We start from the raw sequence: 19431 nt of genomic DNA, 5'->3' as shown, positions 1-19431 counted from the left end.
AGTAATAGCTCCCTCTCTCAGAAATACTGTCTTTTGATGCTATATGCTTTGGATCCACCTTGTATTTATTACGGTGAGAATGCTGTAAAGCATACATTCTGGGAGTAGAAAAGCTCCTTCCAAATATCAACTCTTAATAGTGCTGCATGAAGTGACAATAATTCCCTCTTATTGTCTATAATGTAATAGCTGTTGTTTTCATGACATATACATGACACACTCGGTCCAGGATTGACAAACAAGGCCCCGGGGCTTTGTAAAACACACCACCCTGAAGTTAACATAGGTTTGACAAACTCCACAGTGTGCATACATGTTCCTCCCCTCCCACGTGGGCCTTGTAAAGACTTTATTTGAGAAGGTAGGACTGCAGTTAAAACTGAACACAAAGGCAGTTTGAGAGGGGAGGGGCGACGTGTTAATGGGCTAATGTGTGAGAGCTAATCACCACTCGGCCGTTAACCACACGCAGGCACCACTGGGCTCATTCCAGGGGTTAACTAAACTGAGCCGTGACACATGGCTGGGCTTTATGGGGTCCAGGCAGGGAGAGGAGGGCCACGGATGACGCTAAAGAGCCCATAATAATGACAGCAATTACCACAATCCGCTTAAACAAATGGGAGCGTGCCGAAACCTCATCATACTCTGATCAGATTGGCCCTAATGAGATAAAGATGCCAATTAATCCTGTGTTAATTGCTGCAGCGCATTCTCAGTAAAACACTGAAATATGCACATGCAAATGTAAGACAGGCCCTGCTGTGCTGTCCAGGATCCAAACTGCAAAATGTTGAGAGCGTATTTACATAATGATTATGATGATGATGGTCGTGTGGATAATGATGATGTTGCTGATGAGTGTTCCTATCTCAGCTGTAGATTTTGAATGATGACCCTCCCTTACTGATCACTTGCTGCATTTCCTCGAATCTGCGTGACTCAGAGTTATCACAAAGCAGAGACGTGCTCAAAGTCAGACTGACATTTGCATTAAGGTAATGTTTGGTGACTGATGCCACCCTCTAATGATTCCAAATGCTGGTCAGGTAACCTCTCTCAATTCTGTGTCTGAACCCCAAAGTGCTGAGATGACACTGTGCAGTTGGTGACCTCATTATGGCTATTACTGCAGTGAGGAAATTTATAACATGCATGTCTGTGATGACAAATTCTATAAATCACAGCATTAGCTCCTGCTCAGAAGTCCTTCGCTGTTAGGTTCCCCTCAGCATCGATGCCATTGCGATCCATTTTCTTTCATGTTCTCTAATTGCCGTCCTCATAGTTTTGCTCTTTTTCATGCCAGTGTTGACGTGCTCTAATAGTCAGTCCATCTAAAGTGAGTGCGTTGTCGCTTCTGCCATTATACAGGCCATTTTCATTTCATCTGCAGAGGTCCTGCCTCCTAACCACAGTGACAGCATCCCCCTAAATCATGCCCATGTGTAATTGCTCTCTACTTACCCAAATGGCTATGGCCTTCTCTATTTGCCTAAGAGCCTTTACTCAAGCTTCTCGGGAATTCACGCTTCTGTTTCAAAGCTCTTTGACTAGTTCTTTATGCTGAACTCAGTGTCATTTGCTTCATTACACTCGTTCATAGTAAGGTCAGCCGAATCTGTTTTGCATCTTGTAGCTGTTAATGGGAAAAACTTGATTTTTTCCCCTTTGTTTTAAAAGGACCTTAGGTTTTTAAGAAAATTTAATATGTCAAATCTTTCACGTCATTAAAATAGAGTAATGCATCATTCTGTTAGTTTCTATAATACCAAGTAACCATTTTGTTTTTAATCATAGTGATGCTGCTAAAAATAGGTTCTACATTGCAGTGAGATGCATGCATTTCATGCATTCTAGACACATTGGAGTGTAAGGCTGAAAAAGAGGTATATAAATAAAGTCTATCTGAAGCTGGAAAGCTGGAAATTAATGTCAAATGTAAAAGTTCCATAGCCGACATTTAAGCTCTTCGATATCTGATTATTATTGCATTCCCATATATTAGCATGTTTGTTTTTTCAGTGTGTGACAGGAATTTTAGATGCAAGAGCACGTAAGAAAGAGGCAAGTAAAGAAGACTTAGGTTTTACGGTATTAAGGCTGTTTTTAAGGCTGTCATAAAGTGTACAGAGTAGAGGTGAGGGTGCAGATGCAGGAGGTAACTGCTTTTGTGACGGTTCAAAAACAAGAAAAAAGAGACTAGTAACAAAGTCCAAAGGGTAAAGAAACAGAAATGTTAAATCACGAAAAATAGGAACTTAAAGAAGAAAAAAAACCAGGACAGCACAAGAGGGGACATAAAAAAGGCAATGTCACAAAGAGGAACACAAGACTATATACACACAGAGGGCTGATTAGACAGCAGGAGACAGGTGGGGAACGAGGCACAGCTGAAAGTAATTAATGCAGGTGAAGGCAAATAGGATGCGCTGACAGTCACACGGGAGGAAAAAAACAAAGTAAAACTAGAACAAAATACAACATAAAGCTAACCAAAGGAAAGACAAGCCAAAGGGACGACGAGACGGGTACCACTAAATGCAAAATGCAGAAAAAGATAAACCTCTGCACTAGAGTTACCACGACGTAAAAACAAAAATCAAAGACTCACTAAAGTCTCAAGGAATTAAACATACAATTTACTAAAATGATAAAGAAATCAAAATAGGGACTAAAAACATTCAAATAGCACAAAATCAAAACTTCAAAACCAGAGCTCACATCATAAAATGTTGTGATTATAACTAAGGCTTGTGGAGCAAAACTTGCTTTAAAGCTGTTTGCAACCAACAGAGGGAAAAGCAAGGAAAAAGGTTGTTCCTAAGAATCCATATTTCTTATTGATGATGGCGGGGGAAAGGCAAAGATGGTAATTAAAAACTTTATGCATTGAGATCTGAGGGCATGAGGCTGTTTTCTGGAACAAGTGAGGTCTGCAGGATAAGTTTCCGTGATGATCTGCCCCAGTGCAAAGTACCTTTGTAACATTGAAAAGAAAACCCTGCAGCTACCTGGCTTAGCCTGTAATCCTGCTTCATAGTACAGACCTCTTAAGTTGTAACACCAAATTTGTTTCATTTGTACAGTTTCCATAGTTCTTTTTGAAGTTTGTGTCAGTAAAATACACCAATGTCCCAAATGTTGACAATGAAAAAAAAAAGAGCAATCTTTGAGCTCATGATCAGAAATCTTTTTGCATGCACCCGTTATCACTCTGCTGGTAAAATCTAACACTATTATATAATGAATGAGCCAAAAGTGTCTAAATGTAAATACATTTTAGGTCATTGTTTTTCAGGATGGCTCATATCCCCTTGAAATTGCATCAGGAAGGGCAATCCATTGAAAAATCTACTAAATCAAATATGCGCAGCTACCCGCTGTGGTGACCCCGTGTGAATAAGGGACCAGTCGAAAGTAGGTTTTGCTTCCCAAAACGTCTCATGAGTGATGAGTGTTTTACGTCTGAGCTGACACCCGTATAGAGCTGAATGACTGATGCAAAATGATTCATGTGAACTTTGTCTGATACCTTTGTGGTTAAGGTCTGTTTAGGTACAGACATAGATTTTTTTATCTATGTGACACTTTAGTTAAAAGTATGTTTTCATACCTGGTTAAGACAATACCTTCTTGGTCCTGGTCACTGAAAGAAGGAACTATTCACTGTAGGAAATTGGAATAAACAATGGTCTCTTGCTACACAGCCTGACGCTTTATTTTTTTCAAGCTCCATATCTAATTTTTCATTTAATGAATGAATCTGAGGAAGACGTTGTCCCAAACTCTTCCGTGATTTTCCACTACAGCTGCTTCTCACCACACCTATAAACAATTTTACATCCATCCTGTTTTGTACCAACTATTTTGTTTTGAACAAACAGACAATTTTAGTCCCTCTAATGCGTCATTATTTCCAGCTTTAATCCCGCCAGACATCCATCTTAGTCTGTAGACAGTTACAATAATAACAGCAGAATACAAACACACATAAATACCATATTTACCATAAATAGTAAAAAATGGATTTAATGTAATAAAAATCTTCAGGATTTTAAGGATTATAGCTTCGACTTCACTGACACAGCCTGTCAAGTTGACATTTTGGAGATTTTCTGCCTGACAACAGTGATATTTGTCTTGTATTTGTATTTATTTATTAGATAAAAAGTGACACAAGGGATGAGAAAAAGATTGCCCTATCACACCCATACACACATATTGTATATTTGCACACACAACAGCTGGCAGATTATGTCTACACTCTGACAATGATAATGGCTGTGTCCATTGTGGTGCCCCACTTTTTAATTTTGATTTTGGGAGGTGAGTGAAGTCATTATATTGCAGCCCTAGCCTGGTTTTATGAACAATCAAATTCCCCAGAGGCTTTCTCCTCTCCTCTCTTCTCCACTCACACACAAACAAATATCCAGACATGGACAACAGATAAGCACACACACACTCTCATATGCACATACACATACATCACACCAAGTCAGTCCCCTTCCCCCCAGTGATTTGCCCTGCTATTAGGCCCACAGGTTCCAGAGGGCTGCTGAGCGAATGGGGTGTCCCAGACCCACTCAGCGTCAGAAACACATCACTTAACCCTGACGCTCTCACCCGCCTTCACTCGGCATGAAAAGCCAAAAGCCTTTTCCAGTTAGGCCCTGCCTGTCTTGCTGCTATTGATTTTGTGACAATGGGAAAGTCTAGTGTCAAATCAAGGAGCAAATCATTGAGAGAAAGTTTCAATTACTTTTTTTCCTTGCTTCTCCTGAAATTAAAGGCTAAAAGAACCCATGGCCTCACACACTTGGTAAGCATCATTCTTTGATGTGCATGGTTTTTGCTGTGAAAGGGGCATACTTTAAGACAAGTAACATGAGGTGATTCCCAGCAACTCTCCACTGAGGGTGAAAGTGAAGAAAAAAGCAAGTGTGATGCAATCCTAAACCATTGTCCACATTATCCTTGTGCAGGTAACAAAGGCAGTTTGGCGCAGTCAGACTTGCAGCATTGTAGCCTCTAATAATTGTGTTCGTGGTCATGGTTCAACAGCAGAATCACTTTGGCAATCCAGTCGAAGCTGGCTTTCAGCTTTCTTTTGTGCTGTTGGCTTTGTGTTCATGCATAAACACTAAAAGAAAGATCCCATGTGTCATCATTAGGATAGGGATTTGTGTTAGCGTGTAGACGAGTCATAAACCTTCTTACGGCCTTGTATCTGTAAGAGACAAAACTTCTTGGGGTTTCATTTCTGCTGTAAACTGGGGTCTGTGGTGACTGACTCACTTTTGGAGCCACCCTGCAGTTGGCACTCATGAAACTGCAGTCTTTGGCGCTGGCTTCATTATTCAGCCCTGGAGGTTGCCCTCTGAAGAAACCAAAGTGAAACAAAGTACACAACACTCCCAAACAGGACATGAACCGCAGTCTCCTAGCTGACAAACTCGTGACTTACTCCGCCGCCACCCTCCAGCCTTATAATGCAGACTTTGTGTTCTTTGAAAGCAAATCTTGGTGCCTAATATTGATACTGCCAGTTCATCAAGTCACTGACACCAAAGGACACAATGTTCATATCTATGAACACCAAAGGAATTTGACAGAATGGCAGCATTTGATGCCCTGGGACGCTTTGGACGACACATATATAGCGAACAGTAACTTTTGTATAATCGTAATCCGACAATTGCTCTGTAACAAGCAAAACAACCTAAAAATAAAAGCAGTAAGAAGTCATCGCATTACTGATGAAAGACCAAGCTAAGTAAAACATAACCAGTTTGGATCTGATGTTTTGTGCACACAGTTGCGTTTGACTGTTTGTCATCCTCCAATGCAACGGCACATAATGAGGAGTGTGGGTTCAGCAGTGATTGGATTAGTTGAGGTTCTACGTCTTTTGACTTCTACACACTTCTAATGGAGATGGAACTGGCTCTAAAGTGATTACTGTCTTATTTAATCATTTCAGGAGAAAATGTTCTAATCAATTCTGCAAGTGTGCAGCCAGATGTTTGGAGTTTCTATAATTGAGTTATTTCAGTCAGACAAACAGAGATGTGTTTGGTCTAATTAGACTCCGTTGTCAGGGAAATCAAAAATTCTTCAAGCGGGAGCTGAATGCTTTTAATACACCCGTTGAGTGATGTATCATTTTTAGAATTAATTTCTGATGCAATAAAAACTTGTCTGATCTTTGGATGTTCCTGTTCATCAAGAGCTGTCACTTATTTCTGTCATAATTTTCTCGGAACAAACTGTTTAGAAAGTACATTGTTTGTCTCCGTTTGATCTTCCCAGAGTAATCAGGCGGTCGCAGATATTTATAGCACTCTTCCTCAATCTTGGATGGAATTAATATTTGAGCAAATGAATGGGCTCTTTACTTCTGTCAACGTATGTGGCTCAAAGATGATTTGTGCTGTTGTGATGTTAAAGCATCTTATGGTTTTCGCTTAATTTATCTGTGTATACATGCAGAGCTTTGAAGAGAAACTGTCTTTAGTTGGACTGGGTTGATTTTCTTTCTGGCAGCGCTTAGCCTGTGTGACTTCATTACCCCCGTCAGGCCCGCCAAGCACATTGGCTAATTACTCAGCGAGTCCAGCATTGGCAGGTAGTTGCACACATATTGATCAAAGTGCTTAAGGCTGGACTTTCAAGCAGAAATTAATCAAGCATTATTTTTGCTGAGGAAAAATATTAAATATCAAACTGTTCTGTATTTGATGTGATGTGCGTGATGTGGTGTTTACAAATCAATTTTTTTTACTAGATTATTGGCTAAACATAAGATGACATCAGAGAATATGAATCACTGTGCAGTGACGTAGAGGCATCCAGTGTAAAGGACTGGTTCTAATCACAATCCAGTCAGCGAGTTGAAGATGTCTGGACATCTAACAACTCGGTACAAGATTTCCAGTTCATTCCACATCTGAGTCATACCACCACCTTCAGGGTGAAGATTTCAACATTGCAAAATATCAGAAAGGGCTATCAGTAAAACCAAAGCTGGTCTGTCTGTTTTTGGACACATTATGTGTCTTTCTTTCATTGCATTTGCTATGCAGATACTGTATCTGCATAGCAAATGCAATGAAAGAAAGACAGGGACTGTTACTAAGAATGTATCTGAGATACATTCTTAGTAACAGTCCCTCAGATTTATTGATGAGGCTTTAATTTTGGCTTGAAAATAATTGCATCTAAAGAGTGTAACCGAACATTATGAGCGCCGTAGAGATTTACTGCAGGGCTGTTGTGAATGGGATTGTACTGAATGGAGCTGGTGTACCTAAGAAACTGACAATTAATTTTATGGTTTATTGCCTTTGAAAAAAAAAAAAAGAAGTCTAACCCATACTAACCATGGTAAGATTTTTGTCTAGAAAGTTTTTGATATTTTTTAAAAACAACAGCAAACAGTAATATAATGTACAAGCATATTGTGAAGGCAACACAGTCCTCTTCATCACATCAACAGCCTTCAGTTCTGCACAACATGCTGATGATTCCCTGTCCATGCACTCCACAGACTGTATATAAAAAACAGCTTCCGTGCATTACCTATTGATTTTTCAAGTCTTGTTAGTAACCCTCGAAAGAGCATTTTTATTGTTGCGTTGTCGTTGTGTTTTTTTTTATTTTTTTTATTTTTTTTATTTGGGGGGGGGGGGGGGGGGTGCTGCTGTTTGTCTTAAATCAGATGTCACTGGAATTGAGGATGCCTCAAGCTCGTGTAGTGGCAACCTGTCAATCACAATGTGACTACACACTAAACCGTACACCCTCCTTTGTGATCAAGCAAGCAACGGAGATGATAAACTCATCAGGAAAGTGTTTATTGAGGTCATAGATCAACTGTGCAGCAGAGTCATTTATCATGATGAACCGCAACCAGAGGAGTCGCCACCTGATGGTCACTAGAAAGAAATACAGGTGTAAGACACTTCCACATTGGCTTCACTTTTTATACATGCTTTATGATAGTGTTGTCATTTCAGCAACAAGACTATAACTAAATATATTTTTGCTGATAATCAAAGTACAACTAAATTTTAAAAAAAAGTCAAAGAACTTAAGTGTTCTTTGACTGGATGGATCAGCGCAACATTTAAATACTAGGCGGAGTTGTGTGGCTGTGTCATTTTTAAACATGTTGCTCAAATATGGTCACATGCAATGCTAATATGAGAGGTGCAATAACAGATTTAAAGCATGAATCTTTTAAAAGTTTTGGCAATCTTAACAAAACTTCCAAAAGTAAAAAAATAAAGTCACATTTCCTTTCATTTTATATGAATCAGCTGATGACTTTCAGTGTGTAAGTTTGGTTAGTCTCTTGAGTTCAGATGAAAGTATGTGCTCTGTAGCCCTGTGGATTTATCTGAGGTCATTTCTGTAGCTTGGTGAGCTGCCAAGAAGCCTGGATTGAAACGTACGTCAGCAGCGTGATTAACGGATAATGACAGACCCGGGTGTCGATATGTTCTGCGCTCAGATTTGTAGTGTGAGCATTATCACAGGCTCGGGCCCAGTATATCATCCGAAGGGAGTCAGCAAAGAAGTGTGGCAGGAGAGCAGTATGGCGACCGCTGCAATTTCAAGAAGGCGAAAAAAATTAGGAGAGAAGATTCGAAGCTCCCCTGGTGACATGTGGAGCTTATTTCTCATTTTCGTGTGCAGACAGTAAATACTTTGCTTTTTTCCAGGTACTCCTGACCTGAACCTGTGACCTCCCCTTGGTCTCTGATGATACTCCCATGGTCCCTGGCTCAAGGCTGCCGAGCAGGCGGCACAGCCAGGGCCCGGCTTTGTAATTCACAGGCCTCTAGATCGCCTGCCACAGCGTATTGATTTTTGTTTCCCCAATCTCCAAGAGAGAAGCAAAGAAAAGATTAAAAACACTGTCAGTTTGAAGTTGAATAAGAATCCTGCACTGGGGAGATACCTTGGAGAGCAAGGGGTCACAGCTGTGGTACGTATATCTCTTTACAGGTTTAACCCTTCCTTGGCCTGTAATCCAATTATCAGTACACAAAACCAGCATGTGGGCAGAATGTTATTTTGATATCTGCATTTTATCATCCGTGAACACAGACACTATTTATGAATACATGAAAACCAGGTTGTGAGTCACATACAGGGTCTAACTGGGGGCCAAACAGCAAAGCTGCGTAGGCACCCGTGGCTTCTATAGCTTTATCCTCTTCGCTCATCTTCTGCCATTGCATTGGGAATCATAGCATTTTAAAAAGTTTTCAAATCAAGCACGTAGATTATTCCACAACCTGGACTAAACTATTCCAGTATCATAAATAGATCAAAGTTAGAGGTTCTGATATTGAAAATCTGGTGTTGTTAGAAAGGGTTCACAGATTCCTTTGATTTCTGTCATAATTCAATTATGGAAAGTTTTTTTTCCACAGATCTTCAGATCAATTCTCACAAAACTTATCAGATGGATTTTAGATCTTCAAAACACTTCATTGCAGCCAAAAAGAAGTGAATTCATCCCAGCAACTGTTTTACAGTCTGACTGTACATGTCCATCTGCATGTACCCTTCACATGCTTTTTAGGGAGTTATAGTAATTATTATATATTCACCAAATTTAAAGCTTCAGAAAGTAAAGATGCATTATGTTCAAAAAGAGATGTTTCTGTTTCTTTGAACCATTTCTGTTTTTCACCTCATTGTTGTGGCCTTACGTTTTAGTTGACTCTTCCAGTTCTCAGCCTTGTTTCCAGCTGTGCCTTCAGTGAACTAGAAAGTAATGACAAAGCACTTGTATATTAATTTGTTTCACACATGAATTCTGTACAATGTCTCTAAAATCAGGTGAGACATTGTCTGAAGTTTTCCTCTCTCATATGTAACACATAGCAGGAGATAGCTCACATCTGATGTATTCTAATTATTGAAAATGTCTGATAGTACCTGGACGGACACAATGACTTTGCGCTAGGGAGGATACCATCCCAGACCATCAAATTGCAAATACGACTGGCTCAAAGATTTGTGTTGACTCTTGTGGGGGGAAAAAGCTCAAGTCAGTCTAAATTGTTTCTGTACTATGAGCTATTATGAGCTCAAATTCAAATCTCTAATATGTCAATAATTAGTATCACTTTGACTCAACTCTGTGAGTGATGTACCTGTACTTTATGTAGCTCATATGCAACTATGAAAAAATCAAATGCATCATGTTCATTTCATTAATATTTATGTGGTTACAGATGCAGGAGTAGCTGCCTTTAAGGGAACTGGGGGCAATGGAGTCTTTGAATGAACTAGAGGATGTGCTTCAGCTTTAAATATTGAGTCCATGTGATGAAAATTTTAATCTTTCCCCCCCCAAAATTTTTAATATTACCATATGTAGAAGCTAATAAAAATAGATTTTGTACCTCAGACCTGACCTACATATTTTTTCTTAAGCTAATCAACAGTAGACTAAAATAGGAGGTTACATTAATCAAAGAATCCCATAAAAAGAGCATCGTTGCATTTATTCGATGGAGGGTGCCAACACAGAGTTGGCAAAGTCTAAACTGAAAGCAGTATTTTGGGAGGCCCCCGGAGACACACACTCTTGCCTGTATATACTGCCATCTTTCTACATTACAGTAAAGAAAGCTGTTGTTCAAACTCTATGTGTGTGTCTGTGATGTGTAGCTGGCATTTTGATCATCGCAGTCAGGCCCTGTTCATCTCTGTGGTATTGAAAAGGCTTCTTATTGGCCCTGACCCTACATGAAATATTGTGTTATCAGCTGAGCACGAGTTGCCATGAGGCATTAGGGCTAGCGCATTTCTCCAGCTCCCCTCCCCTACAATCCCCATCCACTGGAAAGAGATCACAAATACAGTGCTGTCACTCCCTGTCCGCTCTGTTTACTTGATTTCTATCTATCTATGGTCAAAGCAAGAATGTCAAATCGAGTCAGAGTCTGGGGATGTCTTTAAATATTTTTGCTTTATTGATATTCTTAAGGAGGGCAGCTTTTTTTCCCCACTCCTTGCAGATCTAATTTAATTGTCACAAGTAACTGGATGAAATGTATGTATGTAACCGCAAACGTACTGTACTCGGGATGTTTCAAATACAGGTGATAACTCTAATAAAAGATGACAGAAGACATAAGAAAACAAATTACAGGGTGACAATTTCCTCAGAGGCTGTCACCCAAGGTTCAAATGGCAGACACCATGTTCTATTATTTATTGAGTTAGTTGATGAAATGTCATCTTTGATGATGTGATGTTCACAGGGAGGGCTGACGTCTAAGAAGTTCAACTGACAAGCATCGCCGTAGCCTTGCCAAAAACATGTACTCTTCTTTAAATATTGAAGGCCTACATAAGGAGGAACATGGAGTCCTTTGTGCTGCCTGTCATTATTATACACATGTCAGCTGGTGCAAATTAATTGGCTGGATAGCACTCTTTTTTTGCACACTGATTAAAGGAAACGGGATACCTTGTAGCTTTTGTGCAGGTGTTTTTCTAAGTGTATGGTCAAAAAGACATCGAACCTTGGACAGATCACTCTTGTCTCTGTGTTTTCCACTAATATGCAGTTTATATTACTGGAGAAGGCATACTAGCAGCTATTTACTACTGGTATTACATTGCCTCATTTTTTATCAAATTAGTTTAAATGCGCTAGAAAAAGTCAACAGAAGAGAGCAAAAAGCAACTGACAGGATACACAGCACTATAAAATTCCCACAATTTACAGAGCAGGATATTGTATTTTATTTTATTCATATGAATTTGCCTTTAGGCAATTTCACAAGCTTAAAGTCTTGCACAATATGCCGGGCCTCCTCAAAGGGCATATTAGTGTTTGCTGTTGCATATTAATTTAGCATCCAGGATGACTGACTGGATTCAACCCTCCATGCTCCTTTATGCCTTCTTCTCTCACCCTGGAGGGGTAATATTGCAAGATTATGAGTCCTGTGTGTTATATTTATACCCCCCCCCCCCCCCCCCCCATCCCCTCCTCTTTCTACTCCTTTTTATCTCAAGCAATTATGTCTTTCATCCCATCAATCTGTCACTCAACATCTACTTATACCCACCACACTGTTTAGCCGGGAGACTCATCTGTTCATTCACAGCTAAACACTTTTTGATCAGCCCTCGTTTAGTTAATACAGAAGATTTTGACTGCAGCCTACACGTGGCACACATTAAGACGTAATTTTTGCAAGTGAGTCGTTAAATATACTTCCATGCAGAGCACATTTGAGCAGGCGTCGCCGTAAAATAAAACATTTCTTTTGCTGCTATTAGCCACAAGCTACATGCTGCTGTATTTACGTCATGCCCAACAATGAAAAGTTATTTTTGCCATGTTGACGTGCCTCCATATGGCTGTACAGGTGTGAGGGGAGAATATGTGAAGAATCTATCACTACTGTACCGCAGCGGCCCTAGTTATTTTTGTTTGTCCCATCCTCTTTGGTAGAACACGGGGGGGGGGCTCAGGGAGCGCGTGGAGCAGAATATGTGCGAGCAGAGGATCAATGGGAAGAAAAAAGCATAAGCCCATGTGCACAAAAGAACAGAAAGCGCAAACAGAAAACACACCCACACATCATAAACAGGCGCACACATGCAAACATTATAAATACACAGCGTAAACCCAGGTGGATTTGGTGCAAGCTGTTTTCACTGGCAGCAACTCCCCCCTTCCCACCGCTGCCACCCCCACCAGCCACATCCCAGCCCTGTTCAGCAAAGCTGTCACAGCGGCAGCACTCATAATGAAGGGTAAAATATTTTATTCAGATTTATTAATTTGAAAATGAAGCATGCCTGTCGACAGAGGGACAGTTCTTCTCAATCTGTCAACGCGGAGCCACTCTGCGCTGACACCAGGATTCATTTGTCTTGTCGGCTCTGACAGTCGGATTCTCCCAGTGCTCTGCGGAGAGGGATCGCCCAGGGATTTTTTGAGCTGGATAAAACACATTCCGACAAGGAACAGCCTCTTTATTAATGCAAATTAGGCCAGAAAAATTCCAGCAACAGCTACTTGGCTCCAGAGTCCTGGCTCCATTCTGTTTTTTCTTCTTTTTTGGGGGGGTGGGGGGGTAAAAGATGGTGGTGGTGGGGGGTGTTAATAAAAGCAGCCTCAGTGTGTTTGTGAGAATAGGGCCTGCAGGAGGACCTGTCACACCGCAGCTGTGACACTCTCCACACACATGGGACCAAATTTTGGAGCCCTTCCTGCACTTTTAGGTGCCCTTTCCAGGTATAATTGCTCATATCACAACAGTGAATACTGTTTTTGAGATTTGCTTTCAAAAAGATAAACTAGTAGGAAAAACTAGTACGTCTACAAGCATTAATCGGGGTTAAACTATTGAATTGTTATATATAATAGGTGCATACTGGCCAAACCTTTTACCCTCTATTTTTGAATTGGGATATGGATTTTTTCTCTCTGCTGCATGTCTGTGTGCCTGTTTAGACCAGAGGCCACAGGACTCACGAACTGTGGCTGACTTGCGCTTGCCTGGATGAGTGCAGGCGAGTTGTTGTTTTATTTCGCCGAGAGTCCTTTGACATTTATCTCTCTTCACCTGCTCCCTGATGGTGATTCCAAGTGACAGGGTCTCCTCTCTTTATTCCTTCTCTGTCTTTCTGTCTTTTCTCTCCAGCACCCCCAGCCCCCCCTCCTCCACTCTGCTTCTTCTTCTTCTTTTTCACTGTTTTTGGTCATTTCTCCACTTGCACTATAACCCCATCCCTTCCTTTTTCTCTCCTCCAAACCTCGCTGCAGATACGTGAATTTTAAACCTGACCACTATTGGAACTGCACAAAGTAGAAACAGCTCAAGATGCCGGGGTGAAGACATGCATGATGGGATTGTTTCCTTATAATGTTCAAAACCGGAATGCCTCTCTGATCCTTCAATTACTTAAATGGATGAGATAGGAAAGGAGAGCATGTTGCCACTGTAGCTCTACTGTTACATTTAGATTAGTTAATTGGTTATCCTCTGCAACATGGTAGAGGCTGTATTTCACTGAAGCAGACAGGAGGCTTCGCTTATTCAAAGTCCTCACACTGTCAATATATTGTGGCACACAAGGGCTTCTGTCTGGTCTCCTGCAGTGTGGATTTACTCTTGCCTGAAGACAGATGTATTATATGTAACCACCGCACACTGTTGCTATTTGTGAGGCTCCAATGCGATGCGGGCTGCTGCAAAAATTCGACTAAAATGTCAGCCAGAGAGGTGGCTGCTTCAATTTGTTTTCACCCGGTGTATTGGCCAGGTCTTCTGGGAAAAGTCACCTTAATTGCAAAGGCTTCAATACTTGACCTCACCATCAGTTCATTAACCCAGCAATAAAAGAAGCCCTCATTCTGCCAGAAATGCACCCGCTCTGCCCATGTGAAAACTATCTCACTCCCACAACCCTGTTTTACCCCGAGAGTGAACGCCTCTGATCGCCACCCACTTTATCAATTGCCTTCATAATTTTAAAAGCCTTTTTTATGTTGTTGTTTTTCTCTCATATAGTAAATGGAGCCATAATTTAATATTTTAATGCATGTTAATGTGTTGTTTAACCTTCTAGCAACAATCAGGCGTCTCTAAAAGGTTAACCTTGAACGTGAGCCAGTGCAGACAGCAGCACAATAACGCGTCAATCTTTGAAAAACATCTCTGTCTAATGGATTAGTGGTTGATTGCACAGCCCCATCTCGAGGTAGATGCCGTATATATTGGATAGGCATTAAAACGAGCATTCCTCAATTTTCCCGCTGCCGCCCCTCAGGGTCAATGGATCGCTGGGGCAACAAAACGCTGAGTCAACGCTCCTCTCTTAATTTATCTTGGGCTTGATTATAGCTTCATTCATGTCTGCAGGAGTCCACCAGCAAAAAGTTAACAGGTTAGATTTAAAAGAAAGGATAAGTCTGTTCAAATTTCCCTTTTCCCTTTTATGATATATCGGTGGTTAGACTGTAAGGTTGTATGAAAACACGGCAGACCTGAACTGACATAAAAGGTAAATAATATTGTAAGAAACATGACAGGGGGTTTAAAGAAACAAAGAATTTTCTTGAAATGAATGAGAGAAAGGGCATGCAGCTACTGGTGTGTGAAGGGTAACTAGACTGTCAGTAACCTTTACGTGATGGGCTGACATTGTATCTATCACATTAAGGATTGGTCAGGTGGAAACACAGCGATCAGGCACAGCCTAATATCCTGCACCAAAGGAGGGAATTTTATGAATGAAATACATTTCAGTTATTTTTCTGTGACCTGAAACGTGATTTCTTATTGAAATATATTTTATACATATCACACATTTAAAGGCCTTCGTATGTGTCTTTTGTATAGGCATTCAAAGATCTGAAAAACTATAAAAGTTATTCAACAATTACCGGTATAACACAGGACAAACACAGAAAATCACATTAACTATTTACAATTCCAACAGAACGTCATTGATTTGAAACAGAAATTCTGAAATTTCTCAACAAAGAGTGATATAGTTGCTGCAATTTTAGTATTTTTTATTTAAACAACCTTTCATACACATGGGAGAACAAAGCAGAATCAAGACTAAAGTCAAGGCAACAGAAATGTAAAACATAAAATTTCATTTAAAACAAAGAAGCAGAAGAAAAAAGAACAAAGAAAAAATTACAAAGTGCAATTTAAAAAATAATCAAAAAACCCACCTATTCCATTTACATTGGATATAAGTTGGGATTGCTGAAAGATTCAGGTAATATATTCACGCGTGCAACCAGTTGTAGACGAGGGTCACACTGCAAAGAAAGATGATCAATAACATTGAAATAATAAAAAGAAATAATACTTAAAGTTAGTTATCTGACACACTTACAACAGGGCTTACAAGACTACCACACTTACAGTTATTTAGTATGGTAATCCTTTTTTAGTCTGTGTTAGAGAGTTTTGCTGCTTATCAAGCAGAAAGGCAACAGAACAAAGTCTGTTCGGTCTAAACAGGTCGGGTACATTATCCGTGGAGGTTTTTGATTTGATGCAGGTCTGGGGTCTGCGAGTCAGAATGTCCAATATCTGAGATTCCAACCTAACAAAATACAGAATACTTTCCACTGCCCTGAGATGAAACTAAAGAAAGGAAATCCCCAAAATATCAAAGTTATAATCTGCCTTGTTACATAATAAACCCTTGTTGCAACATGCCACTGAGTATGGTACTGCTACTAAGCCACTGTTAAAACACTGTTATTTACGGAAAGCTGAAACATTTTGTAAAATCTAAAGGAAATAATTAGATAATTTAAAGAAAAATATTAAAACCTATATTGAAAGTGAGAAAATTTAAGAATAGATGCTGGTAATCTACTTCCAATGGCATAACACTAAAAAAAAAATGGTGGAGCATATCACAGCTAATAAAGCAACGGGTAGTTAACATGATTGGGTATTTTTAAAAAGCCTGACAGAGAGTCTTTCAGAAATTAGGATGGGGAGGAGTTCACCACAAATTTTAGAATTTAGGAAAAGAGTGTTTATTTAAACAGGAAGGGTAACTCATGATATTAAGAGTTTCTTTTGCAAACGTGTCCAGCTGGCTCGTAAATCACTTTACGCTTTGCCTAGGCGTAAAGTCCAGTTCACCATTAACTTTTTATAGTTATTTGAACAAGGAAGCATTAACTTAACATATTTGTCCAACCATGGGAGAAGTCAGGGCTCCCAGAGAAACAAGCACAAGCACAGAAGCAACATGCAAACTCAGCACAGAAAGGCCCTGGATTTGCACCCAGAACCCACTCACTGTGAGGAGACAGAGTGCCAATGACTGAGCCCCTCTACTATCTCGATAATAAAATATCAATTCAAAGAATCTTATAATACCTATAGCCACAAGTTAGTGGGAAAAAATTCCACTGTTACAGCTTTACAAAAAGGAAAAAAAAATGCTGCTGGCATCGAATTCAGATATTATTAAAAAGAAAAAGAAAAAGTCTTTGTTGTCCTTGATCTTAGGAAACCAATTAGGTTTATATTTACAATTTATTTGATTTTCCAACTTTATTGGAAGGAGATTTGTAAAAGTAAATAAAGTGTGTTGACTTGAGTTTGTTTGTCATGGAGTAGTTTGTCTGTCAATCTGCTGGTTGTGTCCCAGGTTTCCGCTGTTTATCCACCCATTCTCACATCTATCTTTATCCCCAGTCTGTAACCAGAGGCTCGAGCTCTGAAAAGGTGCATGTGAGATGCCTGTGATACACTACAGTGACAGTAGTTGAGCAATGGGCCTGTCTTGTTCTGGTGCCCCTGCTGAAGCACAGTTCCCCTTTGTTCTGTGATGTATTGATCCATTCAGACCTCCTCCCGAATGTACTCCACTGGTGTTCACTCTGCTCAAACCAGCTTGTGCCATGGATCTTCCTCTAATGCTCACTCTCACTCAGCAGCAAGAAACAGAGTCTGTGCAAAACCCAAAGACTAAGCTCTCCACCACAGTTCTTACTCTAGTAATAATGTTAACAACAATTAAAAACGTGCTGTTTTTTAAAGCTACCCAGCCCTTACACTTTGTTGTCCATCTTATCATCTGCATCTTTAGAAGACTACATCATTTTTATTCTCTCCACATCAACGTGTCTTAAGATGCAGAGGCATTGTTTGGAAAAAAGTTCATTTGAAAATCTTACAGTCTCACTTTATATTCTCTCATAAAGTGAATGCATTTAGGGCCGTTAGTGCTACTTGCCAGGTTACTCATGGTATAATTAACATGCCATTACACTTGCACCCACAGTAACTCAGAAGTGTTACACAGAGGCAAATCTTTCATTTATTAGGAATAAAACAAAACAGATAATAATGATGAAAAGCCAACTGCAGTAACTTTTTTACATTTTTGTGGCCTTGCAGTTGTCCGAATCAACGTGTGTTAGAATCAGCGAGAGGGTTATGTGTTTGAATCTGTTCCATTAGAGCTGCCTCCACACAGCCTAAAAGCTGTGCAGGATGAAAGGGAGGATTTATCTGCACAACCTCATCACATGATGTGACCCAGGGCCTGGAGCAGAAAGGTCTCTCTCTCAGGTGCCATGGAAACCAGCCCACCTCTGGCTGCTTGTCCTGCTTCGTCCTCCATTCGCCCTCTGTGCTTCTCCTGTGGAGGTTTCTGAGGCCTGTTGAATGTCTGAGTTTTTTAAAAGGCTATTCCAAATCTGTAAGAATTTTAACACATGCTTTTATGAATCTCTAAATTTCAAATTTCGCAAAATTTCTAATTAAAAAAGAACAATCGGATACTAATGCTCTAAATTGTCATCAAGTTCATCCTGTTTCCTTTAATTATCCTTGTGATAATGAATTATGTGTAGAATGGAACTGGCCACCAGTGGCAACATGTAAACATTGTCATTTCACTGTATGTCAGAAAGATTACTGCTAGAACTACCCAACCAAATTTCATGAAACATGGTGGAGAGGTGAAATATTGACTAAAGAAGAACCCGTTAAATTTTGATGTGGCTTCAAATCACTTTCTCTAAAAACAAGGAAAGAAGACGCTCACTCCGAAGTGGACTTCTAGTTTAGGAAGCTAAGCCTGTGTGTGTATACAAGGTGCTATGACTCACCCTGCATGTCAGAATAAAATCTAAGCCATTGATAAGGAACTCTCTGTAGACCTTTCTGTAGAAGGAGTGGTGAGGCATAGATCGGGGCTTTGAGCACGGTGGCCTCGGTACTTATGAAATGCAAGAAGTTAGAACCATCAGGGCTCTTTCTAGAGACAGTTGTCTGAACCACCAAGTAGGCAGGTCCTTAATCGTGGAGGTCACCAAGAACTGGAAAGATGTGCATCTCTGCAGCACTTCCTCATCCAGGTAGTGCAAACAGACAAAAGCAAATCTAAGTAAAATACAAATGACAACCTGTTGGGAATTTCTAATTGTATTATGGGAATGCCAAGAGCTTTAGAACAATGATTTTGAGGTGGGCTTGAACTAAAACTTTTGTTAACAAATAACACCAGACACCACCTAATGCCATGTTGCCTCTAGATTGAAGTATGCTGGTGGTAGCATAATGCTATGAAGGTACTGGTCAGTGGTGGTGGTGGTAGGGAAACTGGTCATACTGAGTGCATGAGACTAATAACTGGAAAAGCCAGACAAAGAAAGAAGAAAGTCTGCTCAGCAGCGCAGACAGTGTGAGATTGCGCAGATGGTCCACATTTGAGTGTAATCATGACCAAGACAGCTTGGAAATGTCTTTGGGTCAATTTTCCTGCTGTTCTTGAGTGGCCCAACTATAATCCAGAGTTAAACCTCACAGAACATCTGAAGATAGTATTTCTAACCAAAAATACTGTCGTAAAAGCTGCTGTAATTGCTCCCAGAGGGGCTTGAAA

This window comes from Rhamphochromis sp. 'chilingali' (genome assembly GCF_963969265.1).
Source record: "Rhamphochromis sp. 'chilingali' genome assembly, chromosome: 3".
Classification (NCBI taxonomy): domain Eukaryota; kingdom Metazoa; phylum Chordata; class Actinopteri; order Cichliformes; family Cichlidae; genus Rhamphochromis; species Rhamphochromis sp. 'chilingali'.
This window is presented reverse-complemented; position numbering follows the sequence as displayed.